General features: G+C 33.6%; 1 long non-coding RNA gene across 1 annotated transcript; it reads left to right on the top strand.

Moving 5' to 3' along the window:
* Positions 1-10,884: 10,884 nt before the first annotated feature.
* Positions 10,885-12,389, top strand: LOC139862255 (uncharacterized). Its single transcript, XR_011764106.1, has 3 exons — positions 10,885-10,999; positions 11,138-11,172; positions 12,057-12,389. It is a non-coding gene; the product is annotated as an uncharacterized lncRNA (long non-coding RNA).
* The last annotated feature ends 4,869 nt before the right edge of the window (positions 12,390-17,258 follow it).

Below are 17,258 nucleotides of genomic sequence, written 5' to 3'. Positions count from 1 at the left end.
CTGTTCTTTAATTCTTTCCTCAATCTGGTTCACTAGTTTGTGAGCCATTCTACATGCCTGTTGTATAGAGGCAGGCTCGTGTGAACTTATATCTTCTTAGATTCTTTCCGGTAATCCTTTCACAAACGCGTCGATCTTCTCTTCCTCATCTTCGAATGCTCCCGGACACAATAGGCACAATTCTGTGAATCGTCTTTCGTACGTGGTAATATCAAATCCTTGGGTTCGTAACCCTCTAAGTTCTGTCTTGAGCTTATTGACCTCGGTTCTGGGACGGTACTTCTCGTTCATCAAGTGCTTGAATGCTGACCACGGTAGTGCGTACGCATCGTCTTGTCCCACTTGCTCTAGATAGGTATTCCACCATGTTAACGCAGAACCTGTGAAGGTATGCGTAGCGTACTTTACTTTGTCCTCTTCAGTACACTTACTTATGGCAAACACCGATTCGACCTTCTCGGTCCACCGTTTCAATCCGATCGGTCCTTCGGTTCCATCAAATTCCAAAGGTTTGCAGGCAGTGAATTCTTTGTAGGTGCATCCTACACGATTTCCTGTACTGCTAGATCCAAGGTTATTGTTGGTATGTAGCGCAGCCTGTACTGCGGCTATGTTTGAAGCTAGAAAAGTACGGAATTCCACTTCATTCATATTCACGGTGTGTCGAGTAGTCGGTGCCATTTCCTTCAAAATAGTCAAATGGAACAAGTTAATCATACAGAATATTAAGAGTAGTTAATAGTATTTCGTAGCATAATATGAACTCATTTATAAAAGCTTTTTCTTCATATTAGCGTTTTATAAGTTTAAATTCGGGTAGTACCTACCCGTTAAGTTCATACTTAGTAGCTAATATACAATTCAACTACTACAATTCTATATGAAAAACTGATTATAATAATATTTCGCGTTCAAACTTTTATACAATATTTTACAAACTTATAATACCGCTTATTTTACATAAAGCATGAAATATAGCACACAATAACTTTGATACAAGATAGTTGTGAAGATAATTATAGCTAGTACACAAGTCTTTCAACAAAGGCAATAAAGACACATAATTCATACGTCCAGAAACAAGTCATGCATTCTGGTTTTACTAGGACTACTTCCCATCCTTGGTCTTGTGGAACATAACCGTTATGGCCGTTGATAAGACAGCGTGTTGTAACATCATCAAAGGGACGAGGGTTATGTAATGACCAACAGTCTCGTAATAACCTAAAACCCTCATTTCTTACCCCAATTACCGACTCCGTCACTTGTGGGAATGTTTTGTTTAATAGTTGTAGCCCGATGTTCTTTTTCTCACTTTGGTGAGAAGTGAACATTACTAACCCGTAAGCATAGCATGCTTCTTTATGTTGCATGTTAGCCGCTTTTTCTAAATCATGAAGTCCTATATTCGGATACATTGAGTCAAAATAATTTCTTAACCCGTTGCGTAAAATAGCATTTGGGTTCCCCGCAATATATGCGTCAAAGTAAACACATCGTAACTTATGGGTTTCCTAGTGTGATATCCCCCATCTTTCAAACGAAAGTCTCTTATAAACCAAGACATTCTTGGAACGTTCTTCGAATGTCTTACAAACTGATTTCGCCGTAAATAGTTGTGCCGAAGAATTCTGACCGACTCTAGACAAGATTTCATCAATCATGTCTCCGGGTAGGTCTCTTAAAATATTGGGTTGTCTATCCATTCTGTGTTTTTATACTGTAAAATAGACAAGAGTTAGATTCATAAAAAAAAAAATACTTATTAATACAAGCAATTTTTACATATATCTTAAAGCATAAGCACACTATATTACATATATTACACCACACGAATACAACTATCTTATTCCGACTCGCTCGTTTCTTCTTCTTCGGTTTTGGTTCGTTTTGCCAAGTTTCTAGAGATATATGATGTTCCCCTAATACGAGCTGTCGTTTTCCACAACGGTTTAGAAAAACCTGGTGGTTTAGAGGTTCCCGGGTCATTGTTACAACTTAAGGGCTTTGGGGGTTGACGATACATATAAAGTTCATCGGGGTTGGAATTAGATTTCTCTATTTTTATGCCCTTTCCCTTATTATTTTCTTTTACCTTTTTAAATTCAGTTGGGGTAATTTCTATAACATCATCGGAATTCTCGTCAGAATCCGATTCATCGGAGAATTGGTAATCCTCCCAATATTTTGCTTCCTTAGCGGAAACACCATTGACCATAATTAACCTTGGTCGGTTGGCTGATGATTTTCTTTTACTTAACCGTTTTATTATTTCCCCCACCGGTTCTATTTCCTCCTCCGGTTCCTCCTCTTCCGGTTCTGATTCTTCTTCCGGTTCTGATTCTTCTTCCGGTTCTTCTTCGGGAACTTGTGAATCAGTCCAATATATATTCGACTCTTCGTTATTATTAGGTGAGTCAATGGGATTTGTCCTAGAGGTATACATCTATCACACAATATCAAACATGTTAAGAGATTAATATATCACATAATATATACATGTTAATAATATATAGTTTCCAACAAAAATGTTAAGCAATCATTTTTAAAGAAAACACGGTCGAAGTCCAGACTCACTAATGCATCCTAACAAACTCGATAAGACACACTAATGCAAATTTTCTGGTTCTCTAAGACCAACGCTCAGGTACCAACTGAAATGTCCCTTTCTTATTGATTAAAAACGTTCCATATTAATTGATTTCGTTGCGAGGTTTTGACCTCTATATGAGACATTTTTCAAAGACTGCATTCATTTTTAAAACAAACCATAACCTTTATTTCATAAATAAAGGTTTAAAAAGCTTTACGTAGATTATCAAATAATGATAATCTAAAATATCCTGTTTACACACGACCATTACATAATGGTTTACAATACAAATATGTTACATCGAAATCAGTTTCTTGAATGCAGTTTTTACACAATATCATACAAACATGGACTCCAAATCTTGTCCTTATTTTACTATGCAACAGCGGAAGCTCTTAGTATTCACCTGAGAATAAACATGCTTTAAACGTCAACAAAAATGTTGGTGAGTTATAGGTTTAACCTATATATATCAAATCGTAACAATAGACCACAAGATTTCATATTTCAATACACATCCCAAACATAGAGATAAAAATCATTCATATGGTGAACACCTGGTAACCGACATTAACAAGATGCATATATAAGAATATCCCCATCATTCCGGGACACCCTTCGGATATGATATAAATTTCGAAGTACTAAAGCATCCGGTACTTTGGATGGGGTTTGTTAGGCCCAATAGATCTATCTTTAGGATTCGCGTCAATTAGGGTGTCTGTTCCCTAATTCTTAGATTACCAGACTTAATAAAAAAGGGCATATTCGATTTCGATAATTCAACCATAGAATGTAGTTTCACGTACTTGTGTCTATTTTGTAAATCATTTATAAAACCTGCATGTATTCTCATCCCAAAAATATTAGATTTTAAAAGTGGGACTATAACTCACTTTCACAGATTTTTACTTCGTTGAGAAGTAAGACTTGGCCACTGTTGATTCACGAACCTATAACAATATATACATATATATTAAAGTATGTTCAAAATATATTTACAACACTTTTAATATATTTTGATGTTTTAAGTTTATTAAGTCAGTTGTCCTCGTTAGTAACCTACAACTAGTTGTCCACAGTTAGATGTACAGAAATAAATCGATAAATATTATCTTGAATCAATCCACGACCCAGTGTATACGTATCTCAGTATTGATCACAACTCAAACTATATATATTTTGGAATCAACCTCAACCCTGTATAGCTAACTCCAACATTCACATATAGAGTGTCTATGGTTGTTCCAAAATATATATAGATGTGTCGACATGATAGGTCGAAACATTGTATACGTGTCTATGGTATCTCAAGATTACATAATATACAATACAAGTTGATTAAGTTATGGTTGGAATAGATTTGTTACCAATTTTCACGTAGCTAAAATGAGAAAAATTATCCAATCTTGTTTTACCCATAACTTCTTCATTTTAAATCCGTTTTGAGTGAATCAAATTGCTATGGTTTCATATTGAACTCTATTTTATGAATATAAACAGAAAAAGTATAGGTTTATAGTCGTAAAAATAAGTTACAAGTCATTTTTGTAAAGGTAGTCATTTCAGTCGAAAGAACGACGTCTAGATGACCATTTTAGAAAACATACTTCCACTTTGAGTTTAACCATAATTTTTGGATATAGTTTCATGTTCATAATAAAAATCATTTTCTCAGAATGACAACTTTTAAATCAAAGTTTATCATAGTTTTTAATTAACTAACCCAAAACAGCCCGCGGTGTTACTACGACGGCGTAAATCCGGTTTTACGGTGTTTTTCGTGTTTCCAGGTTTTAAATCATTAAGTTAGCATATCATATAGATATAGAACATGTGTTTAGATGATTTTAAAAGTCAAGTTAGAAGGATTAACTTTTGTTTGCGAACAAGTTTAGAATTAACTAAACTATGTTCTAGTGATTACGAGTTTAAACCTTCGAATAAGATAGTTTTATATATATGAATCGAATGATGTTATGAACATCATTACTACCTCAAGTTTAGTAGGTAAACCTATTGGAAGTGACAAGAAATGATCTAGCTTCAAAGGATCTTGGATGGCTTGAAATTTCTTGAAGTAGGATCATGACACAAAAACAAGTTCAAGTAAGATTTTTACTCGAATTAAGATAGTTTATAGTTATAGAAATTGAATCAAAGTTTGAATATGAATATTACCTTGAATAAGAAAGATAACCTACTGTATATAATAAAGGTTTCTTGATCTTAGATGATTACTTGGAATGGATTAGAAAGCTTGGAAGTAAATTAGTAAACTTGAAGGGATTTTTGAAGTGTTCTTGAAGTGTTCTTCCTATGATGATTATAGCTTGATTCTTGAAGTGATTTTTAATGAAGATGATGATTAACTACTGGAAAAATACGTTCATAATAGTGTGTGTGTGTGTTGAGAGAGAATTAGAAAGAGAATTGGAAGTGAAATAGAGTGAATGATGAGTGGTAATTGGTGAGTGGTGAGTGGGGTTAAAAGGAGTTCTAGTTAGTTGACTAGCTCATGGTAGAAGTTAAAATTGATTAGTCATACATGACATAATCAAGAGTAGAATCCCATGCTAGTTCCTATTGGTATATACCCATAGTAAGTACGTTTTGAAGCTGTGTATAATACGGGTAAGAATACGACTAGAATTCTTGATGAAAGAAAAGAATGGGAAAGTAACTGTAACCATTTTCGTTAAGTATGAGTGTTTTGATATATGTATTGAAGTCTTCCAAAAGTATTTTAATACATCTAAATACACTACATGTATATACATTTTAACTGAGTCGTTAAGTCATCGTTAGTCGTTACATGTAAGTGTTGTTTTGAAACCTTTAAGTTAACGATCTCAATTAATGTTGTTAACCCATTGTTTATTATATCTAACTAGATGTTAAATTATTATATTATCATGATATTATGATATATTAATATATCTTATTATGATATATATACATTTAAATGTCGTTACAACGATAATCGTTACATATATGTCTCGTTTCGAAATCCTTAAGTTAGTAGTCATGTTTATATGTATATAACTCATTGTTAATATACTTATGGAGATACTTACTTATAATAATCTCATGTTAACCATATGTATATCCATATATATATCGTCATGTCATTTTTACAAGTTTTAACGTTCGTGAATCGCCGGTCAACTTGGGTGGTCAATTGTCTATATGAAACATATTTCAATTAATCAAGTCTTAACAAGTTTGATTGCTTAACATGTTGGAAACATTTAATCATGTAAATATCAATCTCAATTAATATATATAAACATGGAAAAGTTCGGGTCACTACAACAAGTGACTATTTTAATGAATAAATTTCCTATTATATGTCCATATCAAATAAATGGATGTAGATTTATGATCTATACCATATCTACTTTACTATATGTTTCCTTATTATGTACTTTCATTTATAACATATTTTGAATGTAATATATTGATGAATTAAGTACTCATTATTTGTTTCTCATATTTTAAAGTTCATGATGTACACTACTGGAGTGCAAAATCAGTCAAATGGTGGAGATCTTTGTATTGCAGACAGTGATACCACACACACTATACTCAAATCTAAAAAATATTTCACTCATTTTAAAGCAACAGAAGGAACGGTACATACTATATCGGGTCCTGCGGATTTAATAAAAGGAATGGGAAAGACAAAATTCATGTTATCAAATGGTACAAATTTTCTGATAAAAATGCCTTATTTTCTCCCATGTCAAAGAGAAATTTGTTAAGCTTATCTGACATATATCAAAATGGATATGATTATCAGTCAGTGACTACAGAAAATGATAAATATTTAAGTATCACTGACAAGAAGCATGTGATTGAAAAACTACCAAGACTTAGTTCTGGTTTACATTATACATATATAAATGTACCAGAAGCACACATGGTAGTTAATGAAAAGGCATGTGATCCTGTAATGATCAATTTGTGGCATGAAAGATTAGGCCACCCAGGATCAACAATGATGAAAAGAATAATTCAAAATACATATGGACATCCATTGATGGATCAAAAGATCCCTCATGATGCACTTATTCCATGTACATCACGCTCACTTGGAAAATTGATAATAAGACCATCACCTCTTAAGGTTGAAAAAGAATCACCAATGTTTCTTGAAAGAATTCAAGGTGATATATGTGGATCAATTCATCCACCATGTGGACCATTTAGATATTTCATGGTCCTAATAGACGCATCTAGTAGATGGTCTCATGTTTGTCTATTATCAAGTCGAAATGTTGCATTTGCAAAATTTCTTGCTCAAATTATTAAATTGAGAGCACATTTCCCGGATTATAATATTAAAAGGGTGAGATTGGATAATGCTGGTGAGTTTACATCTCAAGCATTTAATGATTTTTGCATTTCTATTGGAATTGTTGTTGAACATCCTGTTGCCCATGTGTATACACAAAATGGTTTAGCCGAATCACTAATCAAATGATTGCATTTAATAGCTAGACCATTGATAATGAGAACAAAACTCCCAGTATCAGTATGGGGTCATGCAATTTTACATGCTGCATCATTAATTCGCATTAGACCAAGTGCAAGTCATACATATTCTCCCCTGCAACTTGCTTTTGGCCATCAGCCAAATATTTCCCACCTTAGAATATTTGGTTGTGCAGTTTATGTTCCTATCGCACCACCACAACGCACTAAAATGGGTCCTCAAAGAAGGATGGGAATATATGTCGGATATGAAACATCTTCAATCATAAGATATATTGAACCCATGACGGGTGATTTTTTACAGCACGTTTTGCTGATTGTCACTTTAATGAAACATTCTTCCCTAGATTAGGGGGAGAAATAAAAAAATAAAGAAAATGATGTTTCATGATGTGAACCTCAATTGATGTATCTTGATCCTCGTATAAAAGAATGCGAGATCGAAGTTCAAAAAATAATGCATATGCAAGAACTTGCGAATAAATTGCCTGATGCATTTACAGATACAAAAAGAGTGACTAAATCATATATACCAGCAGCAAATGTTCCAGCTCGAACTGAAATTTCAAAAGCTGGCAATAATGTCACTCTTGAGTCTTTGCCACGCCAGAAACGTGGGAGACCAATTGGTTCCAAAGATAAATATTCTCGAAAAAGAAAATTAGCTGATAATGAGGTAAAAGAAAGTGTTCAAGAAGAACCAGAAAACAATACTCCTTCTGCAGAGGAGATTGATGATGTCAATACAGAATTTTCAATAAATTATGCACATTCAAAAATATTATGGAACCGAAATGAAATGAAAAATCTTGATGAGATATTTTCATATAATGTTGCATATGACATCATGAGTGATGATGATGATCCAGAACCAAAATCTGTCATGGAATGTCAAAATACACATGATTGGGATTATTGAAAAGGAGCAATACGAGCTGAATTTGAATCGCTCAATAAAAGAAAAGTTTTCGGATCTATCATTCTCACACCTAAAGATGTGAAACCTGTGGGATATAGATGGGTTTTTGTGCGAAAAAGAAATGAGAAAAATGAAGTTACAAGGTATAAAGCAAGACTTGTAGCTCAAGGTTTTTCTCAAAGACCAGGAATTGATTATGAGGAAACTTATTCTCCTGTTATGGATGCAATTACTTTTAGATACTTAATCAGCCTGGCAGTTTCTAAAAATTTAGAAATGCATCTCATGGATGTTGTGACTGCTTATCTATATGGATCACTTGATAGTGATATATATATGAAGATACCTGAAGGATTTAAGGTATCAGAAGCAACCAATGCAAAACCCAAAGAAATGTATTCAATCAAGTTACAAAGGTCTTTATATGGGTTGAAACAATCGGGTCGCATGTGGTATAAACGATTAAGTGATTACTTGATAAGTAAAGGGTATACCAATAATCTTATTTGCCCATGTGTATTCATTAAGAAAACAACATCCAGATATGTGATCATAGCCGTTTATGTTGATGATCTTAACATCATAGGTACAAATAAAGAGATCCATGAAGCCATTCAACTTCTAAAGAAATAATTTGATATGAAAGATCTCGAAAAAACCAAGTATTGCCTTGGTTTGCAGATTGAGCATATGCCTAATGGTTTACTTGTACATCAAACAACTTATACGGAAAAGATTTTAAAATGTTTCAATATGGACAAAGCAAAACCATTAAGTACTCCTATGGTTGTTAGATCACTTAATGTTGACACTGATCTATTTCGACCCTGTGAAGATCATGAAGATATCCTGGGACCAGAAATGCCATATCTTAGTGCAATTGAAGCTCTTATGTATCTTACAAATTGTACAAGACCTGACATTTCTTTTGCAGTTAATTTGTTGGCAAGGTTCAGCTCAGCTCCTACCAAAAGACATTGGAATGGGATCAAACACATATTTCGATACCTTCGAGGAACTACTGATTTAGGATTATTTTATTCTAACAAGTCAAAACAAGATTTAGTTGGTTATGCAGATGCAGGTTATTTATCTGATCCACATAAAGCTAAATCTCAAAATGGATATGTATTCCTAAATGGAGGTACTGCAATATCATGGCGTTCTCAAAAACAAACACTTGTTGCAACATCATCAAATCATGCCGAAGTGATTGCATTACATGAAGCTACTCGAGAATGATTTTGGTTGAGATCAATGACACAACTCATTACTGATTCTTGTGGACTAGAACGCGATAAAAGTCCAATAACTATCTATGAAGATAATGCAGCTTGCATATCACAGATGAAAGAAGAGTATATCAAAAGTGACCGAACAAAACACATACCTCCTAGATTCTTCTCATACACTCAAAATCTCATTAAGGACAACCAGATTGAAATGAAATATGTTCAATCCAGCAAAAATTCTGCGGATCTTTTCACCAAAGCACTTCCAACTGCTATTTTTAGAACACACGTTCATAATATTAGCATGAGACATGTTCAAAATATGTAACAGCTCAGCAATGTCTACTTGAGGGGGAGCCAGCTCTATGCTGCACTCTTTTTCCCTTAGCTAAAGCTTTTTCCCATTGAGTTTTTCTTTAGCAAAGTTTTTAATGAGGCAGTAATTTATAGTCAATATCCGAGCTAATAAAATTGTCATCCAAGTGGGAGTGTTGTGATAAAGATGGATGACAAACTTTTCTATAATACTGTGCCACCTACTCCTAATTGCAATCATGTACAGTAAATCATGTATTATAAATACCCTATCAAATGTAATCATGTAACACATATAGAATATATTTTCATATATCACCATTCTTTTACTCTCTCTTATTTTAAGTTTATTAGTAGCCTATAGTTAAGAACAAACCCACTAAAGGTAGTTATAAGCCTACTGAATTATAACACGAACCAAACCACTAAAGGTAGTTATAAGCCTACTGAATTATAACAATAAATTAATTTTTAGTGTTTGAGTAATGGTTTGACGATATAGTTGAGATTTGAGAATCATATGTAATGAGTTAGTGATGTGAAAGGATATTATGATGTAATATTAACAAGGCGGTTATTTAATATTAGGAAGAGTGTTATGGTCGAGTAGTGTAATTAAATTATCACATTATGCTGTGTATGTATGTGTGTATAACACACAAATACACGCACATAAAAGAAAGTGATTGTTTGTTGATTGGGGGTTAATGAATCAAGTCTTGTTGTCCTTTCTTGCCGACCCAAATTCCCACCCTCCATCTTCTCACCCCCTTATTTATCATCTCTATTTCCCTCCTCCTTTCTCACCATTTTCATATTTCACCCACTTTCTCATATACACTTTCATATATTTACCGAAAAAAAAGAAGCTTTTTCTTTTGAGGGGAATGTTGTTTGGCTCGAGGTCATTAGAAACATTAGATCTTTCTCTTTATATACTATTTCTTGTGTTTGTATAGATACCTACAGTATATAATTTATGAATATTTATAATGTTGTATATTAATTAATCAAACTCAATTGGTCAACGGATCAATCATCGATGGTCTTTGTTGGTTAATTAATTAGGTTTAGAATAATTATTTCTAGAGGTTAAAAAAGAGAATCTTGATCGTTGGATCTGGTGTACTCGGACCAGGCTTCATTCCCCCCAATTGTTGCTTCACCAAATTGACATCTTATTGATTGTTTAATGATTGAATCTTTACAGTGGGTTGACTTTTATCTTTGATGTTAAGCTTCAATTCTATTTGTGATTTTTAGGTGTAAATTTGTTTTATGACAAACCAACAATCTTTTTTGCATCAAGATTGGATTTTTAAGGTGGGTTCTACTTTTTTCTTATATTTAATCATTATTTAATCTTCTTTTTGTGAATTTTAGGTTTATTTTTGTGTCTTCACAAACTAGCAATCTTTCTTGCATAAAGATTGGATCTTTGGGGTGGGTTTAATTTTATTTTGATTATGTGAGTTTGATTTCACAAATTAAGGTGTAAAATTGGTTTTTTATTTTAACAAACAAGCAGTCTTCTTTTTTTTTTTTTTTTTTTTTTTTTTTTTTTTTTTTTTTTTTTTGCAGAAAGATTGGATCTTTGTGGTGGATTTTATTTTTAGGTATGATTTTAACCTTTATTTCTCTTATTTTTGCGATTTTATTGTAAACTAGATTACCTGATGATAGATAAAAGAACAAGATTGGTGTAATGATGGCTTTTTTGACATACATTATTTTATTAACTCTGCAAATACCTAAAAAGGCAGAAACTTGAAATACTTGAATACTTTACAGATAGTAGTGATATATACACAACCATTTTTACAAATACACAACCAAACATGTTTTATAATGTTGTACTGTACAACACTGTAAAGCATATTTGGTTATGTATTTGTAAAAATTGGTTGTGTATATATCATCACCCTTTACAGATTCATTCATTGCTAGTTTATTAGATCCAAAAAAAAATGAAGTAATGGATCTAAATGTATTTATGTTTCATTGTCAAGATTCTGATCTGTCTGTTTCTGATTTTTTTTCACCCCTATCCCCTTTTTACGCTGATGATGCAAATATTTGACTTTTACATTCAACTCTCATCATCATTACATTATGATTGACATCAGGATGAAATAAATCTTCTAACTTTATTTCAAAGCTAGGGTTTTCATACTTTTGAAGTTTGTTTTTTTAAATATTTTTATCTTTCTTTTGTCATGAGGATTTAGATCTAATTCACTAGCTTATGAGCTCCGAACATTCACAAACTATATTAGAAGGTTTATAACTTGGTATACTGAGCATTCCATTTTTTGTTTGTTTAAAAGTAACTTACTACAATCACTCTTTTGTGGCTATTTCTAATTAATAAATTGCTTAAAAAGTTTTATTTATAGTGTCCTGTGTTTCTTGCATCAAGTTTGTCACTTTATAATTGAAAGTATGTGTATGTGTAATTATGGAAATAAACCACAAAGTAGCAATACTTGGTGTTGAATAGGTTGCAGCTGTGTCTTGACTTAAGAAAAAGGCTGTGTCTTGAAGAAATCAAGTGCAGAAAGAGTTGTCATTTACTAGTAGCCCTACCTCATAGATGTGAAAATGATGCAAATTTTTTATATTTTTTTTATGAACCCTAGGTTTTGGCAGCATAAAAGTCTAGTCCTTTGATTGATTTGATTGGGGTGGTGACCCTTGTATATATATGCAGCTTGGTATTGTCCTCATTTTACTCTATTTATCAATAGTTTAATTTCTTGATAACTATTCTTGTTTCTTGAATTTTGATTCTTGATAAATGGTTATTAGTTATTACTACATATGTGCACTTCAATGAGAGCTCATGCAGTCATGCATATATGTCATTGACTTCAAATTTTTATTCAAAATACAGAACCCTTTTTAAGCTGTTTTGAATCCTTGCAGCTGTATTCGACTGTTCATGAATGTATAATTTCCCACTTGTATACTTAATACTTTGATTTTGATGATAAATCTTACGAAGTGAAAGTGTATATGAGGACTGTCATGTTAATTTTAAGAGCCATGTTAAATAGGAAAAAAGATCTTTTTATATACGAAATTTTTTCATATATATAAAAGAATAAGTTTAATAATAGTGTATATTATGTAATGTTCTTAAAACATTATAAATAAATGAACAATATCATATCATGTTAAGATTATTGGGGCTCTTTAAACTCTGGACTCATACGATTGCACACTTTGCAAGTCTAAAATCTGACCCTATGTATGTCTATTTTATTTATATATCGTTTTTTGAATAGCAAAAGAGTAATAAACGATATACAGTATTATGTTAATGATAGCTTTCAAATTTCAATTATATTGTTGTAAACACTAGCTGGAGTTCAAGTAGCATTTCAAAAATAAAGGAAGCTAGAGTTCAAGTATTCATAGTATCCATGTGACCATGTATGCTATGTGTATAAAACTTTATTTTTATCGGAGTATTTATTTTAAATTCAAAATTAATTAAATTATTTTATGTTTATAAATAAGAATTTTTTTGGGTAAACAAAAGAAGTGAAAGAGAGTTGTCAAGGCTCCATCTCTGAGTCAGTTCTACAGAAGCTTGTAATGTCAATGTGCCATTAATTCTTGAAGCTGTAGGTCTGTCATCATTTTTATATCATTCAGTAGTACTACCGTTATTTATTTAATATATACAATTAAAATATACAAAGTTTGATGCACAAGATACTAGTAATTTTTTTTTTTTTTTTTTTGTGTGTGTGACTAATTTGAGAGTGTAGTCAACATCAGGCATCTATGGTCTAAGAATTCCAAATTAGACCGTAGATAAGTGGTGTTTGTGTTACGAGAAACGGTCCACAAACAATTAAACCACGTATAAGTGGTGCAGGCGGTGCAGATGGTGCAGGTGACACAAGTGGTGCAGATGGTGCAGGCGTAGCACCAGAAGTAGATGGTGCAGTACGGGCGACCTTACGCACTAATGGATCAGGAGGAAACGGCACAACCCGCTTACGGGCGGTGATCCTAACCAACTGTCCATGCGCGTTCACGAACGGCTTGCCTCCATTTACCCCGGGAATAACGGTACCGTCGTAGTGGTAACGCTTCTTCGGTGGGGTAGAGGGTGGCGGTACAGGCTCCTCCTCGGGGTCCTCCTCAGAATCCTCCTCGGGATCCTCCTCGCTGGTCTCGTCTGATGATGAATTGTCTGAGTCGTCAGAAGGCGGTGCATGTGATGCCCCGTACAAAACCATCGTATACGAATCATCAACAACAGGATCATTACAAGGTTAAGTACTATATGCGTTTTCAAAAAGAGTTTGCATTCATCAATAAGGTGATGTCTAAACCAACATCGAATGTTTTACATTCCAAAAGCATGCTTCACTAAGTAGAAGCAAATAATAAGTGTATGTGACCACAATGGTCGTTACAAGTCATAGTTCAAAAGTACTAAAGTTTGAATGCAAGGTAAAGTAGTTCATGCGACGACAACTCTAAGCAGCGGGTGTCTACAGTACGACTAGTACACAGCGGAAGCTAACCTTAAGCACCTGAGAAAAACATGCTTAAAAACGTCAACACAAAGGTTGGTGAGCTATAGTTTAAGTATAAAAGTATGTAAGGTAGGCCACGAGATTTCAGTGCTACAAAGAGCGTTTCAAAACAGTGTGATAAAGTATATGTTAACCGTGGGCACTTGGTAACTAACTTAATGTTTATATCCCCTGAAAGTACACTTGGCAAGTGCGTATGTCTACGAAGTATTAAACACTCGTTAAATGCTAGCGCTACTAGCCCGAGTGGGGATGTCAAACCCTATGGATCCATATCTAAGATTCGCGTTCACAGTTCAAAAACCAATGATTAAACGTTACCGAGCTAAAGGGAATGTTTATGCCGTTGTATAACCCACACATATATAAGTTTAAGTACTCGTGCCTAGTATGTAAAACATAAAATCCGCATGTATTCTCAGTTCCCAAAATAAGTTTAAAGTAAAAAGGGAATGCTATAACTCACAATGATAATGTAGTCGTAAAGTCGGTTCGGAAAAGGTGTGCAAGTAATCGGTCCGAAAGTCCTCAACCTAAGTCAAATAGTACTAAGTCAGTAAATCGTCTTAATAGGTTTAAAAGTATGTAAATAAGGTCTTAAGGGTCATCATCATTCATCATCAAGCAAAAGGCGTAAAGTAGGTTTCGTTTATGAAAGTAGTTTAAAACAAAGACTGACTTCAGTCAGTCACCACGGCCTCTACCCTTACTGAATTAAGGTGAGACCAGTGGCCATGGCTCCGTATATGAGTCCTTTAAGTGTGGTAAAATTTACAGAAGCAAACTCGTCTTTGTTTGACCGTGGCGACGGTCTAAGTGCGAGTAGGTCAGAAATTTCTGCACAACGTTAAAGGACATAGTGACGATCGGAGGGCCATTAATCCTAAACCATAACTCGGATTAAGACGAGTCCTATATGAAAAGTTATCTAATCGAACAGAGCTATTTGAAAATCATAATCACAACAGCCCAGGTCTACTGGTCTGTTACAGAAACAGCAGAACAGTAGGCAGAGAACAGTAAGCAGAAAAATAATGGGTTCCGGTGGGTTTGGTGTTTGATGTTCATCATGGTTCTCATCCTTGATGCCTATAGCTTCAAGTGTACAACTCATTGATGTGTTTACATCATATTTACCAAGTTTTGACCATCATAACCCTTGTGCAAGTCCAAGACATGTAGCACAACTTCACTTAAGAGTTGTAAGTGTTTTGATGAACCAAAGTTACATCAAAGTCTTAGATCTAACACATACATGAACTTTAAAACTAATAATAAGTTACAAACTTGAAAGTAAACTAACTAATCAAGATCTTAAGATGTAGAGCATAGTTCCTAGTTAGATCTTGAAGATCCAAGACTCAAAAGTCTAGATCAAGCATAAGTATACAAAGTTATATTTAAAAAGTTTCATTTATATGTTCTTGAACTTTAAAGTTAACTTTAAGTTCAAGATTAATGAGATCAAGGTTAACTAGTAACACTTGACCAATAATAACCAACAACATGAAATTAAAGTGCAAGTAAATGAAGTAACAAACTAATTTAAACAAGTTAATGAGTTCATGTGTTGCATACTTTAAAGATTCAAGCCTAAGCTTGATCTTTAAGGAAAGTAAACTTAAAAGTTTATTTCATGAATCACAAGTATGCTTTCAACACATGAACTTTGATCTTTTGAAACTATAAAAGTAGAATCATAAACTAGTAAGTTTATGTTCTTGTGTTCTTGATAAATACAAGATATTATGAAGAATCAAACTAGTAAGTTTGATCTTGTAACTAGTGAGGAACAACTAACATTTATATGTAACAAAGTAACAACAACAAGTAATCAAACTACAAGTAACAATAGATGATGATGATTCAAGGTTGCTAGGTTCGGTTTTTACAAGAAATGAAGAAGAGAAAAAGAGTCCAAGTTACTTACAACAACTAGAGAGAAAAGAGAGAATGTTTGAGAGAAATGTGAGAAGTAATGTGTGTGTAAAATGAAAGAGTAAATGTAATACAAAAAAAAAAAGAATTTTGAACACCCTACATGGCCTTAAGGCCCTCGGCCTTCAGCAAAAAAAAGAGAGGGAGAAGTGAGTTATTTGTTGGTTACAAGCTTGTAAAGTCTTACAAAAGTTGGATATTAGATGTATGTGCATGGGGATTAAGTGTTAACAAGATTCCAAGTATTCTAACTAACTAGTTCCATTCAAATATGATACTTACACATGAAAGAGTGGGCTAACTAAGTCCATTTAAAAGGTAGGGTGGGCTTTATAAGCCCATGTTCAATTAAAAGCCCAAGTTGTGTGTAATTAACAAATGAATCCAATTAAAGCCCATGTAACTAACTAATCACCATAGTTAATTAAAATGATTAATAAAACTAATCATGAATGTAAATAATATCTAAAAATATTATTCGTGTAAGTCTCGGGTGTCACAAAGACGTTTCGGGCAATTAAAGTGCAGTACGTTTAGTCATGGCAACATGTAAATGTAATAACATACATTCGTTTAATCACACGTATTAATAATAATAATTATTAATAAATAAACGTTGGAAATTCCAGGGTCGTTACATTACCCACCTGTTAAAGAAAATTTCGTCCCGAAATTTTAAGCTGAGGTAGATGGAGGAGTTGGGAAAAGGTGAGGATACTTCCGCATCATTTGATCCTCTCGCTCCCAAGTAAACTCAGGTCCTCGTTTAGCATTCCATCGTACCTGGACGATCGGAATCTTGTTGCATTTCAAAGTTTTGATCTCACGATCCATAATCTCAACTGGTTCTTCCACAAAGTGGAGTTTGTCGTCAATCGTAAGTTCTTCCAGTGGTATGATAAGTTCAGGTGCAGCAAGACACTTCTTCAAGTTTGACACATGGAAGGTAGGATGAACTGAGCTCAATTGTGCTGGTAGATCCAAACGGTATGCAATGGGTCCAACACGTTCTAAGATTTCAAAAGGACCAACGTATCGTGGGTTTAACTTTCCACATTTTCCAAAACGGATCACACCCTTCCAAGGTGCAACCTTCAACATTACACGATCGCCCACGTTGAATTCAAAGTCTTTACATTTAAGATCGGCATAACTCTTTTGGCGATCACGGGCAGTCTTAAGTCTATCTTGAATCTGAGCAATCTTCT

The sequence above is a fragment of the Rutidosis leptorrhynchoides genome, chromosome 1, assembly GCF_046630445.1.
Source record: "Rutidosis leptorrhynchoides isolate AG116_Rl617_1_P2 chromosome 1, CSIRO_AGI_Rlap_v1, whole genome shotgun sequence".
In the NCBI taxonomy this organism is placed as follows: Eukaryota; Viridiplantae; Streptophyta; class Magnoliopsida; order Asterales; family Asteraceae; genus Rutidosis; species Rutidosis leptorrhynchoides.
This window is presented reverse-complemented; position numbering and strand designations above follow the sequence as displayed.